Source organism: Dromaius novaehollandiae, chromosome 8 (assembly GCF_036370855.1).
Source record: "Dromaius novaehollandiae isolate bDroNov1 chromosome 8, bDroNov1.hap1, whole genome shotgun sequence".
NCBI classification, from domain to species: Eukaryota; Metazoa; Chordata; class Aves; order Casuariiformes; family Dromaiidae; genus Dromaius; species Dromaius novaehollandiae.
In genome coordinates, this window is record NC_088105.1 from 9198237 (window position 1) to 9216268 (window position 18032).

Consider the following 18032-nt stretch of genomic DNA (forward strand, 5'->3'; position numbering starts at 1 on the left):
TCTTTGGTGTAAGGAAGGAGGCTAAATCGGCCCCGAGCAGAGCCCACAGCTGCCCAGGGAACAGCCGTGCCTTTTTGGGCACTGACATCCTGGCCTTTGCATCCTAACCCCAGGACCCTTGTCTAGCTGTACAGGAGGTAAACTAGAAAATGTCTCGCAGTGCATGAGGCCAGATCAGCTCCCCCAGTCCCTGCTGTTGGAACAACAATCTTGCCTCTCCAACAACTAGATTTGTCATTCCTGTGGGCATGGGGTGCTTTTCAGTTGCTGTTGGGCTTTAGACCCCACCGGCGCGTGAGCCAGCACCCGTGGGAGGTGCCCGCACAGACCCTCGCTTTTAACCTGCATCTTGCCAGGATTCGGCTCTCAGGCAGTGAAACAGGCTGGTTCTTACCGTTATTCCTTTTTTAAAGGGAAACAGGTCATTTGGTAATAAGACGGGATCAAATACCTGTATTTTTGGCAGAAACACCCCTTGCGGGATCTGCTCTCAGTGCAATGGCAATACAGTGCGTGAGGGTAAGATGGGTTAACACATGGGTGATGATGACACATCCTCACGCTCTCCTTAGGTTATCTCAGACAGCATTTCCATGCCCCAGAAACTGAGCGCTGGGTTGCTAAGCTTCCTTCAGTAGCTATAGGAACGGCAGCTTCGATGTTAAACACCATTAAATTATACGATGCAGTCTTAAGCTTGTTTAGGTTTATACTCTGAGCAGACAAATCTCTCTTACTAAAATGGTTTCACCCCCTACCTGCACTCTGGATTATGGGTTAAAGTTGTCTTGATTTGGGACAAAACAACTTTTCATTTTGTTATCGATTCGAAGCCTCCAGGAGGTAATCCAGACTCCGAGTGCCACATTTATCTCCAGCCTAAAATCACCGGTGTCAGTGCAGTTCCACTAGGGATGGATTTGGCCCCATCACTCTTGTTGGGACTATTGTGTGCTGACCAATAGTTAACGCCAATCGGCTCGCTATGAAGAATTGCCGCCTGATCTATCAGAGAGGGTAAAGCTAATAGACAGGCGAGGCTGTGTCTGCGAGCCAGAGGACTTTCATTATTCCCAGCGCAGCAGAGACAGAAAGAGATTGAATGGCTCGCCTGCCGCTTACCGGCACCCAGTCAGTTTGCCTTGTATTTGCTTTGCATTGGATAGTTAAGTTGTAGTCGAAGTGGGATTGCTGGAGCATGGCTGCTTGGAGGCTAGGCAAGAGATGCAGGGGCCAGGAGAGCCAGGGCTGCTGCCCTTGCTCTTAGCTGAGCCCCGGCACTGCTTCAGGATAGGGACAGCTAATTAAATAGTTCCAGCTAATAACTGGAAATATGTGATTGGATTTCCCACTGCATATTATTAAGGGGTGTAAATCACAGTGCTTGTGGCTCTCTACCTGCACTGAGTTTGTAAGACTTGGATTAATGAACGCTGGAGCGTGCTTTGTGGTTCTTTGTTAGCCAACACAATAGAAATGCAAAGCACCTGTGTATTTTTAGCACTGTCTTCAGCAAGAGCAACCAGAGTCAGTGGAATTACGGGCGATCATTTGGAGGTCAGTGCTTCCCAGTACCGTGGGCAATCAAGCGGAGTTTTTCAGCATCTCATTTTCATTGGTGTGACTTAGGTGCCTTAGTATCCCTGGGAGAGGACTAGACCTAGGCATGGGCTTTTCCAGGCTGCACCTTTCTATCTCCCCAACACCATCAAAGGGAAAGAAGCATTAGACACACATTGGTTAACAGGCGCTTTAAAGTACCAATAAGAATATGAAAAGAATCAAAGAACTGAAGATCTCCTAGCTGCATCACCCAAAATTTTACCCGTACTCCTCAAAGCTGTGTTTTTAGGTATGCATATCCAAAGACAGGATATGGTTGTTCCTGAATTGTCCAGCCTTAATTCATGAATGGCTTTAATAACTCTGCATTTGGACTAGAAGAGGTTTCAACCATCAATACAGGCTAGAAAACTATAAAAAGGTGCATGTGACTTCACAGGTTAAGAAGAACATAAAAACTTGAACCAGTCTCTGTTGGGATGATCCATTAGGATGGGGCCTTCTTTGAAGGGCCAATATGTGTGCAGGGCCAAGAGGTGAAAAGTGCCACATCTGCCAGTTACAGCTGCCTCCTTCTTCTGGGACATTTGGTTGCAGACTCTTGAGGAGATGGGATCTAACCCAGGTCTGATCCGAGGGCCATCCCGTTGCCTATCACTGTAGCTTTTGCACGCTACAAATGGGAAATGGAGGTGCAAAGGAATAGCAGGTCAAACATTTCCAACGAGCTGACCAAAGCCGAATCTCCCAAGCTGTATTTAGCATAGGTCTTAACACCAGGTCTGTGCTAGGAAATGTTGACCACCGACCTGCATCTTGCCAAGCCAGCCGAGGGCCTGGGAGCCAGCTTTTCCCTGCCCCTCTCAGGGTGTGTGTGCTGCGGATATCATATTCCCAGCGGTTCTGCATTTGGGGGTGAAGAAGATACAGCGTGTTCCTCAGCTGCAATTTGCCTGCTGATTCACACTCCGGGCTGCTCTCGCGTTCTGACTTTGTCGGGACCTGCCAGTGCCGTAATCTCGGGAAATTGCCCCCTATTACTCTAATTACTCTCCCTGCGCTGTACCTTCCCGCTTGGGGAATGGCAGCACATCCCCACCCCTCCTTTCCCCACTGCTAAATGAAAATATTTGTTTACTGTTTTCTCTCCTACAATACCATGGCACTCCAGAAAATACAACTATTCAGCTGCCTCTCAGCATTTACAGGGTTATTATCCTATATTACTGCAATGTTTCTGCTGCACTGTTCTTCCTGGCTCCATGCTTAATGCCTGCTTCTTGTGAGCAGGCACCTGGGGCTCCTTGGGTAGGCTCTCTCTTTCTCTTCACATTTTGAGGAAAAACAAGAAAAATGGAAATACTTCCAAAGTGGGGTAGCCTCCTCCTCCTTCCCCTCCGCTCCCCGCAGGGACTCTGGTTGTATTCAGAGGAAGGAAAGCAGGAGGGTGCCCCAAGAGGGCAGTGGGAGGCAGCGCTGGAGGTGGGATCCGCTCTCCTTAGGTGACCCTGGGGGGCTAACTGGCCTCAGCTGCAGGTAACTAAGTGCTGATGTGCACTAAATGCTAATATAAAGCCAAGTCTCTTGCATCACTTTAGTGGCCTCTGCACACAGGAAAGGAGTTTGGGTTGCTTGTTGCTGTCCCAAGCTTGTCCCCTGTGGGATCTTGCTGAAATTAGAGGGGAAGGAAAAAAGCAGGAGGGTGAGGATTAGGTAGGTGCCTGGTGGGAGGGTAACTCAGCCCCTCTCTTGTTCCCAGTACTTGTGGTGTCAGGAAAGATTACGTAATCCCACTGTTTCCTCCCATGGGAGGGATGTCCTGGCCCCATGGGGTCTGTCTACAGGGCTTTGCTCCCTCCACCAGCCCCCAGGGCTCCCCCCAGCTCCTGGCAGTGACTTGCAGACTACACTGCTGCTGCCTTGATACCAGTGCTGCAAGCATGGCTTGCAGGGGGGCTGTATTTGGAGACCTCCCCTGACCCCCAAAAGCTTCATCTGCCTTTTGGGGTCTCCAGCAGCTCCTCTGTGGCCCCACTTGACCTGAGAAGAAACTTCTTGTCCCTGTGCCTCCCCCTTTGCAGCTGCCAGCCATTACCTCGGGACTAATTAGCTCTGGCTGCCTTTGATTGACTGCTATCCATTAGAGGCTAACTGCGGGCTCCTTGGCCTCTCTCCCTGCCTTTCTGTGTTAGGAGGGGAAGTAATTGTGGCTCTAAGCCAGCGGCACAGAGCCAGGCTGGAGCTTCAAAGCAAACCTTCTTGCAGGATTACAGCAGCAGCTTAGGCATGTGGAAATAAAATCCACCCTCCTCCCCGCTCTTCGCTTTGGAGCAAAACTCAATCCGGCTCTGCAGAAGCACAAGAGCCTGTTTACAAGCACAGCTAGCGCTTCATGGCTGAGGAAATGAGGGAGAGGGAATCCAGGTAGATCAAAGGCTGATCTAGAAAGGGGAAGAGTGACAGTACAGGGGACAGGAGATGGGTAGGTAGATAAAGCAGAGAGAGCGGATGCATGACGGAGCCTTTTTACTAATGACAATAAGCAGCTGGGGTGGTTAACAGCTATCTGATTCATGGGGAAAAAAAGACATTCATTTGATGGTAGAAACCACCAGGCCCATCGATCTGAATCTCGTTATCAATATATCCATCGCAGCAGCCACCGGAGGACTAGAGGATGCCCAGTGAGACTCACCCCCACTCCCTGAGCGGGGCTGGGGTGGCCGGTGCCCCCGAGGAGGAGAGCAGCCCGGGGGCTGCTGCTGTTTGCGTGGAGGCTCCGTCCGGGACCAGGCGCGGGAGCTCCTGGCCGGCTCAGCTGCATCCCACTGCTGTCGGGCAAAGGGGCCAGTGCCAGCTGATTGCTTTCGAAGTGATGGATTTCAGAGGAAATGTCATTCCCAGACATTTCCTTTCTTTTTCATCATTATAAACAGGATTATGGAAGAAGAAAAAAATAAGGCAAGTCTTCCTCTGTTGATTTGGGTACTTGTCTGGCTTAATGTTCCCGGCAATTGCCGAGGACTGGGTGTAACGTGATGGTGTGGGCCTTGTTATGGCAGGAGAGAGATTTCCACCAGAAATGTAGAGCTCTCCTCCCCTTCCCCGGCAGCAAACAGCCTCCGTGAGGCTTGCTGCAGTTCAGGAAGAGCCCAGGGGAAAGGAAATTCCTCGCAGAAAAGTCTCGGCTGAGGAATTAAACCATGCTGGAAACCATCTAATAAAGGTGCAAGAGGCACTGAACCGTTTGGAGGGTGCTGCCTGTTCCTGGCTTCCCTTCCCTCCTACTCCCAGCACCTAAATCCCAAACCCGGGTGATGACTTTGCTGCGCTCAAAGGGCACAGCCTTGTCGGGAACCGAAGAAAACTCATCCCGACTGACTCTGGGAGTCTGTGACGCTCATTGGAAGATGACACAGAAATCAGGGAACCAAACGATAAAAGGAAATAACTTTCTTTACCAAAAACCCTCCAAAAAAAGCACGTGTGGAAAAACTGCCAAATAACATAGGAGGCTGTTGGGAAGCGTGACAAGGTGAGGACCCCGGGAAAGTCCTGGCTTTTGAATACCACGTCGGCACTGGCTGCACGGGGAAGATCGCGAGGCCCAGACGATACCCCCAACTTCACCTCCCCGATTGCTAGTGAATTTTTTTCTTTCGGACAAGGTGCTGGCAGATCAGCAAGCAAACCTCTGTGCCAGGCGCGAGAGAAGAGGGGAACCAGAAGGTGAACCGCAGCATGCCGGCTGCTATAGCCGGGGTGCCCGGATGCTGCTTGATGGGCAGGAGCGAGCCCAGTTTTAGGGGAGAAAAAAATCACGCCTGGCTTGCAGCACAGGCCTGAGCAACCTAGGGATGCTGTTTAGTTTCCTATAATCTGCAGTGGATGGTTTGGGCCATAAATCCCTATTAATCTCCGACGTCTTTGCAGCGACTGCGGCTGGGCGAGACGGAGGCTCGGGCTGATGGCTCCGCAGCCTGCCAGACTTCCTGGCGCGTTGCTGTGGGCGTTGCCTTCGTTCCTGTCTGGTCCCGTGTGGGCCGAGGCTCTTCGTCTCGCGCTCCTGGTGTGAATGATATGCTTTTTCCCGAGGGACTCTGCTCCCCATCCCTTTGGGAAGAACGGGCCGCGGTGCTGCTGGCTGGCTGGCTCCCTCCTGGAGTGGGAGCGCTGTGATTTCCCATCTGGGCACTGGCTTTCCCTGCCCAGGGATGCTGAGAACGGCTCACCCGCCAGTGGCAAAATCATTCAGGAACGATATATCTATAACTTTTTTTGTTCTTTCTCTCTAGGAAATGGCTGTGTGTAGGGGGAAAAACAAAGCAAATTTCTGGGGTTCTTCCGTGGAGAAGAGCAGAGGATGCAAACTGTGGTTTCCCAGGTCCTGCTTGGAGCCTGTCATTGCCTCTCTTTCCCCTTGCACTGCCTCTTCTCTCCTTTCCTTTACAGCAGAGAATCTTTTATTTATTTATCTTTATTTTTTTCAAACCTGAATTTGCTTGCTGGCAAAGCCCAGGCTCCAGGCTCCTGCATTATTTTTAATTTTATTCCCCAGCTGTGGGTGGATGCTAGGTAGGAATTGCACTTGGAGAGAACTGGTGCTCTGTGCAAAGCACAGCTTTCCATTTGCTTAGAGAAACACTGCTGCTTTTTCTTGTTTTGCTTTGTTTTTTTCTGTGATCCCCTGGAAACATGGGTATTTGAATTCAAGTTCAAATTAAAGTTTGGCAGGAGCTAAACTCGCAGATCCGAGCCACTTCAACTTTGGGAAATCTGTGAAATAATCGATCTGTTGTGCTTAATTTGCGAAGTACTCAATAAAAAGGCACGTGATGCAGAACTGAGAAAGGTATTTGAGTGCTTTTGCCAAACACAGCACAGCAAAGCTCTGCCTCTCTCTGTCCCAGATTTGTTTCATGGGCCAGTGAAGGAAGAAATAGAAAAGCCCTGGTAAATCATGCAGTACATCCACCTTAATTACATGTTTTTCTGCTATTTTTACTTTTTGCTTACGGGTGGTATTTGTGAGCAACTTGGTGTTGGGAGGGTGAACGGCGAGGAAAGCTGTGCTGAGCGATGCCGTAAGCAGCTGCACTGGGAGATGCAGTTGCTCTGTGGCACCAGCAGCAGCTCGTTGTGGTCCCACAGACTTTTATTTTATTTATTTAATTGCCTATAAATACAAATGTGCCAAACGTAAGCTGTGCCTATGGCAGAAGCCAGCGCAGGGCAGCAGGTGGTGGTTCCTGTCCCCAAACAGGGTGACAGCAGCTATTTTGGGTAGGGTGTTTTGCTGGAGCAAATTTGGTGTTGGGACTGTCCAGCACTTGGGATAAGCCATGGGCAAGAAGCCCCAATTTTGATTAGGACTGGCGCTGAGGAAATTGAGGGCAATCTCTTTTGTGTGCTCAGAAATACAGATTCGAGGCCATTGAAACACTCACTCACTCTCTTCCATGTTTATGTGCCAGCTTTGGCGAATTGCTTTAGTTTAAAAACAAAACAAAGCTGCCTCAAAATACACTTGAAAAATTAAAGCGTCTGTTTTTTGCAGTCAGATCTGATGTATTAAAATGTTCTCAAAGCTGATAAAAATGTGAAAACAAAGTGAATGTTCAGTTTCTGGCAAAATCCATCTTACCCAGAATGCATATTTGTGTGTGCATATAGATAAATATATGTGTGTGTGTGTGTGTGTGTGTATTGTGTGTGTATATATTGTTTTCCGAGCTTAGGCATCCATTGCTTTCTCTTTTCCTGAACATAACCAAAATGCTCATTTTGGGTAAACTGCAACCACCCTGTTTTTTGTTTTTTGGTTTTTTTTGTTGTTGTTGTTGTTGTTCTCAGTGCAGATGGCAGACTGGAAAGCCAAATAGATCTGGAGCTGGAACCAGGACTTGTCCTCAACGCTGAGCAGCAAACTAGCGAGGAGCAGAGCTTGCAGGATGCAGCAGCAGCAAACGGGTGTTAGCTCGGACCCGGAGGTCTCCGACCTGATTTTAAGGCTGTCTGGTTTGAGCTATTGCTTGTCCTGCCTCGTGTTTCGTTAGCTGTCCCAGTCATAGGGCTGCTTTCGGGAGCCGTCGCACTGATGGATTTGCCAAAAAAAAAGCCCTTGGCGCAGGTGAGCGGTGGGTCTGCGGGTGTCTCGGTGGGGACGCTGATGGTCTGCCTGGTTTTCAGGTCCCCCAAACCTTGGAGACACCAGAACGCGCGGACATCGCCCGTTCCGCATTATGGCAGAACTTGGCCCGTGCAAGCTTTGCTCCCGGCGGATGAGAGCTGGCGCCGCGGCAGGGCCCCATCTGCCACCCGGCGGGGACAACAGGCTGAAGGACAATAGGGCCCGAGACAACAGGGCTTGGGGCCCGGGCTGGGCACGGAGGAGGCCAGCGAGCCGCTGCTGTTCGCCGTGCCCAGCCGGCTGGGCAGATCGCAGCAGAGAAGGCTCGTCTTGCCCTGGGCAGGTGCAGCCAGTGTATCGCTGATTTAAAAGCCGTGCCGGCTGTAGGGGAATCGGGGACAGCGCGCGGAAAAGGCATGTAAATCTTAATGGGAAGCGCCAGGAAGGCGTGCGCGTGGGAGGGGGGAGCGCTGCCGCTGCCGCCTGATCTCTTATTCACAAACTCGACTGGCGCCTGCAAGGCAGCCGAGGCGCAGAAGCGCGCGCGAGAGAGGAGGGATGGAGGGGGGAAAAACATGAGGAATGGCTTTTCGCCGACAGCCTGGTTAGAGGATGTGTGCATCTCCGCGGGTGAAAAATGAGCTTTCCTTCGGAAGGCTGTAAGGCGCGTGCGACGCCTCGCAACGACGGGTGCCCCCCGCATATTTATGCGAGCATCCATAGGTGACCTGTAGGTCTAGTAAGTGAAATAACACGATTTTTTTTTTTCTTAAAGAAAGATTAAGTTGTATGCATTAGTAAAAGTAATTTAGCTGCGTAAGGTATGCTCGGTGAGGCTGTCGCGTGCTATGTGCATGACTGTAATGCTATTTTCCGTCTGTAAGTCAGTCCCGGGTAAGATGACTCCTCTTGGCTGAGCGCGGGAACCTTGCTGCCACATCTAGGGACACGTTTTGAGCGATGTCCTAATCACCGTGTGTGGGGCTAAAGCAGACAGGGAGCTGGGAAAATGAGATGGATCGAAAGCAGGGTTGGTGTCCCGGGCTTTTTTCAGGCCTCCCAAGAGAAGCTGCAGTGTTGGCTGCTTTTAAGTAGCCCATGTGCCTGCTCTCCTGCCCAAATATACTGTGGTGACTGAGAAGCGCTAACTCCAGCAGCAAGGAGAAAATGTGGTCCTTGTTCATAGGCGGGTCAACGTAAAGACCTAGCAGACATCATTGACTTAAGTTGCAGTTTCTCTTGGGCAATATAACCCTACAGAAATTAAGAGTCGGGAAGAGAACGCGGGTGAACGTCTCGCGCTCGCTTCCCTTGGCGATCCCACCCGTCCTGGCCCGCGACTTGCCCTGCTCGCCAGGCCACCCTGGCGTCGCAGTCATCTCGCGCCCGCCACCGAGCAGCCCTCGGAGTTGATGCTTTTGGTCCTCCTGACTAATTTTGTATTTAAGGATGAAATACTTTGACGCTTTCAACGGTGCTCTCTAACTGCATACGGAGGAAGAAATCTATAGTTCCCCAGACCGACTGTAAATTCTGCAGGCTTAATAATTCATGCATGCCTTTGTGATTGCAGCCTATGTTATATCTTTCTTTCATTATACATTCTTTTATTGAATTGTCACGGCATATATCAATAGCCTCTATAAGCTCCCACAGGAAAGAAGCCAGCGGTTTAATACAAAGGTGCTGGGTAATATCACTTAATTTACACATTAACGGGTAAAGAGCGAATCACGTGTGTTTGACTTCAAAACTTCTTGCAAAGATATTCAGAAGGAGTTGTTGGATCGCTATCTAGTGCTGTTCCCGCGCAAAGCCCAGGGAAGCACTGCTGTATTCTCAGGGACAAGTTTGAGCCCTCCCCTCCTTCCGCTCCGGTATTGCTTTTTATTTTTTTTGCAAAGGTGCCAGGTCTGATCTGAATCCATCCTGGCATTTTGCTAGCTCCGTGCTGAATGAAGCATCGCTTTGACTGCATACGTTCGCAGGCAGCATCCTTTATGTTAGGTAGCTCCCCCTTTAAAGCAGTTGCATTCAGCTGTGCATCACGGAAACCTGCTTGCTCTGTTTTCCCTGCAAAATTTGCTTGGGGAGGTTTAATGTAGCCTGGCCTGCAAAGACGGACACCTAATTTAGTAACTAAAGCAGTTAGCGCTGTGCCTGGCCGTTATTTCTGAAATACCAGACTCCTCTTAGTTGTTACCTGGTGCCCAGCACTGCGTGGGACAGACCCGTAGGTGCGCTCGCTCGTGCGGATTTGCCTCAAAGGTGAGGTTTTCCTGGAGAAACCGGCTCCCTTCTGGGTCCGCATGCAAGCACCGTGGTACCTTGCAGATCCCGATGGCACTTGTTGCCTGCTTAGCAGCCGAGCTGTTACATGCCTGCGTACGAGGCTGGAAATGCGATTTCTGTTACGGCAGTGGAGTATTTGGTAACCTTTCCCTCTGAGCGTTAGTACTTGATTTATGTTGGAAATGGCTCTGGCTGCCGCGTGGCGAAAGCCGTGCTCCTAGGCTAACCCCGGCGCGCAGGACTGCCGGCCCCACTGGGCCAGGGTCGTCACAGCTCGTGTCTCAGACAGTGTATGTATTCAGACGTATTTAAGAAGTAAATCCCCCTGGCTCTCACTAGGTCTCGATGCTTTCAGAGGGTTTATTTTGTGCTTGTATTGAAGAAGTTTTATCAAGCAAACTTTCCTGCGCAGAGACCGAGACGCCTGCTCCCGGGCAGCCCTCCTGCTTGCCCTATCTCTTCATTTATTCATAAAGCTCTGAAATACTCTCGAGAAGGGCTTTCCTGGCAGGTCACAGTGAGTCTATTAACACCTGGCCAAGGTTTAGGAAAGTGGTGGCCCTCGGAAGCGCCGCGGGCACGTTGCAGGGAGGCTGGATTTGGGGCAGCCGGCAGCGAGGCGCGCCGGGACCAGCACAGCCGCAGCACGGGTTGCAGGTTTGGTGCCTCTGGGGTTAGGAAGCTCTTTGCTGCTGCTCGAGGTGGCACAATCCCCTGGTGTAAAGCAGGGAGAAAATGTGGGGCCTTTCCGTGCCAGCCAGCCAATTCCCGGGTATCGTGGTGAGAAATCCACGCTCTGAGCTGCGGCAGGTTTTTTTCCCCAGAAATCTCCCGCTTTGCGGCTCTGGCACCCCTGCGTGTGCTGGAAGCACAGCAAAGCCGCCTTACGACTCTGGGATGCCACCTCTAGTGTTAAAGCCATAAGCCGCATTTCTAACCTCTGAAACCTCAGCTCCCGGCCCCTGCGGATGTCGCTGTCCCAGCCTGAAGGGATCGACAGCTCGCTCGGGGATAACGGATCCTGCACCCCCGGGCCGGAGCGTGGCCGAGTCGGCAACAGGCTGAAGGCATTGAGGAAGAATTAATGGCAATTACGCTGAGTCGCAGGGTTAAACGCCCTCTAAATCCTCTTTAATTGCATGGCGGTACTTAATTACACGGCAACTAAAATGTAAGCACAAAAATAAATATGATTTTCTTTTTATCTTCGGTCGTGGCACCGTGCTTGTGGTAATTAATTGTGGCGGGTAAGGTCCGGCGCGGTTAAAGGCAACCACTAAACCCTCCCTCGCTTCCCTCCGCCCCGCGGTGGCATCTTGGCTGCATGAGTAATTGATTTTATTTTATTTTTCCCTTTTTCCCCCCCCTTTTCACTTGTTGTTCAGCTTGGGTGATGGCGGCAAGGCCTCATGCCCGTGTACCTAACACTTTGCTGTCATGTCTCATTAGCTTCTCCGAGTCTCAGCCCTCCCTGGGGCTCGGGCTGCGCTCCCGGCAGGCACGCACTGCTCCGCCTGGGATGCTCCCATCCAGCCGCCAGCAAACCGCTGCCGTCCACGCACGGGCGTGCAGCTTTTTCAAAAGACAGAAAAGCACAACAAAGCACAAAGTTACGTTGCGGATGCGGGGAAATCAGACCCCAAGAGGAAATGGGAAAAGCCGGCTGTATTTTGGGCTGAGCGCTGTCGGAGGTATATCCCGCCGCTACCTCTCCCATGCGTGACCTCTGCTTAATTTATAATCGTTGCTTGCAGCCGACACAATGAATGTTTAAGCGGATAATAGCCCTGTGAACCAGGTAGGGAAAAACAGCTTTTTTGCTGCGGTTATTAGCGTAATTATTGGATTGCAGCAGGCCCCGAATGGGAACCTTAAGCAGGGGGTGGGTCCCAGCAACTTTGCTTAAATCTTGAAGCTTTCGTAAAAGCAAAACCTCTTCCTGAAGTCAAATGAACAGATCTTTTTTTTCTTAAACTTGCCTTTAGGTTTGCCCATGTGTTTATGCCCTGACACAAAGGATTTTAAGTGTCGTCACCTGCGCAAATGGGAAAGAAACGCTCATCCAGTGCATTTTTGCATTTCCCCCCGGCACCGCGCGATGAAGCAGCCTGACGTGACTGGCGGGTGGTGCGTGCTTTGGGCTCCATGCGCTGTTTTACATTCCCCCCATATGGGAAAAATCCTCGTTTTTCTCCCGTTAATGTTTTGCTAAAGCAAAAACGCACTTTAAGGCTGATTTATATGCATGTACATCCTGGCAGGTAGCAGCAGGGATCAGACTGTTTGAACTCTCCTGGCCTCGTATTTGAGATTTTGTATTAATCTTCCCACTGTACTTTTTGCTAAGTTTCCCCTGGCCATGGGGACATTACGTGGCACCTGTGACACGAGGCTTGACTCCTCTGGGTGAAGCGCACGGCCTCCCACCGCACAGGTAATGGGCTTAAGCCTGGTGGGGGGGGGAGCGGGGCGAGTTTTTGTACAAATTGAGCTTTTGCAGCACTTCATCACCTTTCCCATGCCCTACATCTATTGAAGGTGATGGAGATGCTGGGCTGCAGCATTACAAAATGCCCCCTTTTAGCAGGGAAAAAAAAAAAAAAAAGCAGTGTGGGTTTGGGAGCTGCTGAAATACCAAGTATTGCCTCCCTGGGGAAAAACCTCCCTGCCAGCCTCCCTTCGCAGGGCTGCCGCTGCCTCCTCCTCCATCCATCCTTCCCTCCCTCGCCTGGTACCCGCTGGCTGCATCCCGGGCTGCCATGGGAGTCTCTGCCTTGCTGCCGGCTCCCGCTCCGACTGCCGGCCCGGCTGTCGGAGTCAGCAAACGGCTTCTTTCATCTCCTTTTGAAATGCCAGCAAGGGGGGGTGGGGGTGGGGGGGGTGGAAAAAAAATTAAGAATTGTAGACCTGCTGCAGAGACTTCGTTTGATAAATAATGTATACAGAGTTTGCAGTAATAACTGCCTTTTTCTGATGCAGCCGGCTCGGTTGGGTTTTGACACATCCTGGATGTATTCCTTACCGGCAGTGAATGAAATGACTGGCGCTTGCTCCTGCGTTATGAAAGGAAAAGCAGGCTGTTAACAGTCCCTGTTGTGTCAGATAGGTTAATCTGGCTTTTTTTCCTTCTCACTTCAGACAAGCGCATGTGTTCAGAGAGGAGAAGCACCAGAGGGAAGGCAGAGCCTCTCTGGGGGTGCGGGGTGAAGCGCTTGGGAAAGCTCCCGAGTTCATGCGTGCTGCCAGTGCCGGGCTGGGAGGAGAAGCGTGGAAGATGGGACCTTTGAGATCACCAGCTAAATTACCCCTATTTTACTCCTGCGCCGCACCAAGAGCGAAGACTTTGCTTTGTGAGCCCGTGCTGGTATTATAATAGCGTGAATCAAGGGCTGTCACGTCTGGGGACTCCCCCTCCCACGCCAATTTTCTGTTCCTGTGGCTCTGAGCAGCAGACGTCGTGGTGGGGCACACCACAAAGGCACTTCGGTCCTTTCTCCTCCCTCTTCTGACATCTCAGACTACGAAGGTGGGAAAACGGGATCTGCGTGGGCGAGAGTGGATCTCTTCACCCGTACCTGCTCCCGTGTCAAGTTTCATAGAACTGGTCTGTTTAAATGTTTCGCGGCAAAGCGCTCGAGCGCCTGGGGATCACGGCTCCGGGAGAAGGTGTCACGGTGCGGCTGCTCGGGCTGCCCAGCCCTGTCCCAGGTGGGGTGTGAGGGCTGGCGCGGGGAGCTCGCATGGACACGCAGAGGCAGCAGAGGGGAAAGCTGGCGCTTCCTGACTTTGAAACTGCGTCTTTAAACATGCAAAAGACACAAATTTAAAGTAGCTTTTGCTAAAACTTCCTAGGGTTAGAAAATGGAAAGAAAAGAAGAAAACTTGGTGAGGTAGAAACATAGAGGGAGGTTCTGCATCTTGTGCTTCCAGCCACCCTTGGGTTTTCAGCAGTGAGAACATCTCGGTGTGCTTTAGGAAGCCAAAAAATAAAAAGGGGGGGGGGGGGAGATAGAGAGAAACTTCCCTTGGGAACTTACTGATCTCTTGCTGTACCCTTCTCCCGGTGACTCACATATGGTGTTCCTGCAGCCCACCTCTGCTCGATGGCAAGGACGTTACTGCGAGGATGGCCAAAGTTCCTGCGGAAGAGCATGGATTGATCCCAAAGCCTGTGCTGGGCTGTAAGGACACTGTGTGTGTGTGTGTGTGTGTGTGTACATGTGTGTGAGCACCTTTACACACCGTCCTCTGCCCAGCGTGGCACGCGGAGCTGCTGGGAGCCACCTCCTCGCGGTGACGCCAGGGAAGCTGCGTGCACCCCGTTGCACTGGAGGCTGGATGTGACACCTGTGCTGATGAGCTTAAAAACTACTTTCACAAAAAATGAAAAAGAAAAGTTCCTGTTTGAGGGAGAACCATTCAAGACTCCAGATCCTTGAACATTTCAGGGGCTCACTTGTGCACTCCAGAAGAGCAGAAAGGAGGATAAGGGAGTGGAGGGGAAAAGGTGACTTCATGGACCTTTGTGTGCTCTGACCCTTGAAGGCCACTTTGACTCAGGACTACCCTAATCTACAGGCCACTGCCCAGCCCCCAGATACCGACAGGGGCTAGGAAAGGGATGAGGCTAGTTCTGGCTTTTAAGACAGCTGGGTTTGGCAGTATAAAGGTGCAATACGTCATGCTAAGGTGGGTTTTCAAACTTCCAGATTACCGCAGGTTACCTTGCCCTGCCTGCTGGGAAATCTGTCACTGGCATGTTTGTGACTGGGTGACTGCAAAGACGGGGTTTGATGGGCTGAAGTTCAATGCTGTCTTTCTTTACAGAAAGAAAAGAGGAAGGAAGAAAAGAGAAGAAAAGATCTCCTTCATGTCATTGAACATGTATAAAATGGCTTTAGTCAAGGTATGCTAAAAATGCTCTTTAATCATTTTTATGGCAGGCTACGAACCTTTACAATGGAGCAATCTAGTCAAAAATGTATTTGCTTCTCTTGGAATTTGGAGGGAGACTTGGGCCATTATATTATTGAGAGTGAGTGGGAAAACCAACGCGTCCTCCTAAACTTTACATCACTGTGTAAGAAATGGAAATAACCTCAGCGCTTTTATTGCAGAGAAAAACAAGATCCTCAGCAAGGGAAAATAGCTCTAGTCAGCTGGTGCAAATCCACATCATTCCACTGAAGATCTGAGTCAGGATGAGGTTTTATTGCCTTATAATAGGTAAGTATGTCATTAAGGAGTGGATATAAATGCATAACATCATTTCATTGAGCCTGGAGCTGGTATGGGGAGCAGGAGCTTGGAAGCAAGCCTATTGTTGCTTTTTTTTAAGCTGAAGGTTGTTTTTGTTGGCTTCAATTCTCCCACTATTCTCCCCATTGTGAGTGTTGCAGTTAGACAGTGCTCAAGTGAACACTTGAAATCACTTTTAATGTCATTTTTTTTATGCTGAAGAACTCTATGGGAGTGTAAGATTCAGGATGAAAATGATCCCTTTCGTCCTGTCGTAGACACAGATGTAATATAACCCCTTCCGTGAATTGGTCAAGATGCATCTTCATGTTAACTGGGTCCCCTCCTCCCTCGTTTCCCAATGTCTGTCTGCACATATGCACAGTCGCTGTTTAGTACTATGAGGATGCCGGTTCAGAACCTCATCTTTCTAAGAGTTGGAGAATCTTATAATTTCTAGGCTAAAATTAATCACAGTCAGTTAAAACACACTTTCTTGCCTGTCTGTGCTGCCCTTCTTCACTTTTGGTCTAATGGAGAGATAAATAACACACTGTGGCCTTCCGAGTAGGGTTTGCTGAACTGAAAAATGAGATCACTTGGACAGCAATTGCAGTGCTGTGGGAAAGTGGGGAAATAGCCAAAAATACTTCCAGAGTTGGAGTCCAGTAATTTGAAAGCCAGGGATTAATGATTCCATCCTATTCCTGCAGAAACTGGTGAGCAAACACCCCTTAATTTCAGCTGGGAGCAGGACAGGCCCATTAAATTAGGCAGACTCAAGGCACCAGCTGAGGTGGACATCGATCCTTCTCACGCAGCCTGAATATTGCAAAAATGACAGCGCTCAGAGTAAGACACTTTGGTGTGTGGCTGCACCCCAACTTCTTTCACCTACAGCCAACCCATAACAGTCCGTGCCGTGAGTGCGATGCAGTTGCTGCTTTTCCTGGAAAACCAAAAGCATTGGGCACTTGTACCTTTGCTACCTGTAACGGCTGAGGGTAGCAAGGGGGAAGGCAATGCAGCAGATAAGGCTCTTCTCCCTGCTGCAGGGGAAAGCATTTTGGCTCCATATCTGGAAGGTGGGAGTCCCGGGACAGTCCCTGGTGAGGACGCTGGAAGTGCATCGCGGAGGGACGGAGCGGACCTTCATGATTTTGCCGAAGAACAAAGTGTTGCAGCAGAAGAAAGAGGCTGGGGCTGAGGCCTCCAAGACACTTGTGAGTGAGCTCTTTAGCTAGTGGGACAGGTTTCCACCTTTCCCTCTTGTGTGGGGGTCAAGACTTTACTCTTTGAAAGTACTGAGTATGTGCTCTGTGGAAAGCAAGCCCCCTTCCAGTGTCTGAAGCAGAGTGGGCCAAATCGGGGATCGTTTTCAAGCATTTAGGTCTGGGAAGGCTGACATGTGCTGAACCTCTTAAACTGCATTTCCTGTTGGACACATGCTCGGCCTGTGAAATCTGGAGGAAAAATGCCATAGACTGGGCCTGCAAGACAAGCCCTGAGAGCAAGAACGTCCCTGTTCTTCAGACTCTCCTGTTTGCTCCGGCCGGAGGGGGCATGGTGGGAGCAGGGCAGCTCTGCAACAGCCGTGGTGGTTCATTGCTATGAAGGACAGATCTACTGGCATTTCAGAGCGATCTACTGGCATTTCAGAGCGACCTACTGGTCCTTGGGAGGATAACGATGAAAAGGTAATATCCCGTGCATTCCCCACGCAGGTATAATGCTGTCCACGGTTGGGTTTCACTCTAGGGTTAGGTGACCCTCCAGGAATAGGTCACTGTGAGGCTTTCAAGCAGGCTTATGTTCTGGCACAGCTAATTCAACTTGAAAATGATTATTTTATTTCTGACCTAGCCCTTTTGAAATGTAATTCATCCATGTGGCGTCTGAGCGAACAGAGGATGGGAAAGGACAGCAGTAGTCAAGCATTTAACTACCATCTTGACCCGAGCCCTTGCTGTCTCATCTTGGATCCCTCCTTCTGCTGTCATTGTCCCTTTGAAAAATGGGGATAATATAGGGCTATCTCCCTATAAAATGCTGTGATTTATGGATGACAGTATAATAAATGAGCCGGTAGAAATTCACTTCTGTGCAGAGGTGCCAGTCTAATTTTGCACTTTACATGGATTTTTAATAACCTGATGTTCCCTTACTCCAAGTGTGATTATGGAGCACTTCTGGACACAAGTCCAAAATGCTCTACTAATGTACATATGAGAAATGAAAATGGAAAACCTTCTAATAGACCCCCTTGGACACCTGTTTAGCTAGGCAGGTAACAGGAAGGACTCCGTGGCCAAACTACTGAAAAAGGTTCACCTTACAATCTGGTCTGAAATTTGGGTGGGTTCTCCTCCTACCTCAGCTGGCCTTGCCCAACTCTAATATGTTGTTTAGCTGGTCTCTAGGAGATAAAACTGAACGATGGTGTCCCTGATACTGCTGCTGCTTTTATATGTGAAGCAGGGTAAGTTCCTTTAATGCAGAAGTTTTCTGGAAAATCAATAGCAGCTTAACAGGTATTTTTGTCTAATATCTAGTTTTGTAGGGCTTTGTCATAAAAATGTTACTTTTCGTGCAGCACATGGATGTGACAAGCTCTGCTGCCGGGTTCTGGGCTTTTATCACAAATTGCCTCCCCCAGCTGGTGCTATTGGAGGCAAAACCACGTGGCTGGGGGCAGGGAGTGAGCCAGGATTGCTGTTAGTCATCTCAGACCTTCTCCCACAGCCGCAAAGCACCACTTGGATGAACTGGAGAAATGAGTGCATGTATTTCTTGGATATGGTTGCAGAAT

At 50.1% G+C, this 18032-nt stretch overlaps 1 protein-coding gene and 1 long non-coding RNA gene across 2 annotated transcripts in view; one reads left to right on the forward strand and one right to left on the reverse strand.

Annotated features, from left to right (window-relative positions):
* Window positions 1–18032, reverse strand: part of TNR (tenascin R) — a 91626-nt gene that overhangs the window by 35425 nt on the left and 38169 nt on the right. The window lies entirely within an intron of this gene.
* On the forward strand, window positions 14006–17136 carry LOC135329102 (uncharacterized). The gene is made up of 4 exons (XR_010390319.1): window positions 14006–14674; window positions 14813–14891; window positions 15103–15211; window positions 16279–17136. It is a non-coding gene; the product is annotated as an uncharacterized LOC135329102 (long non-coding RNA).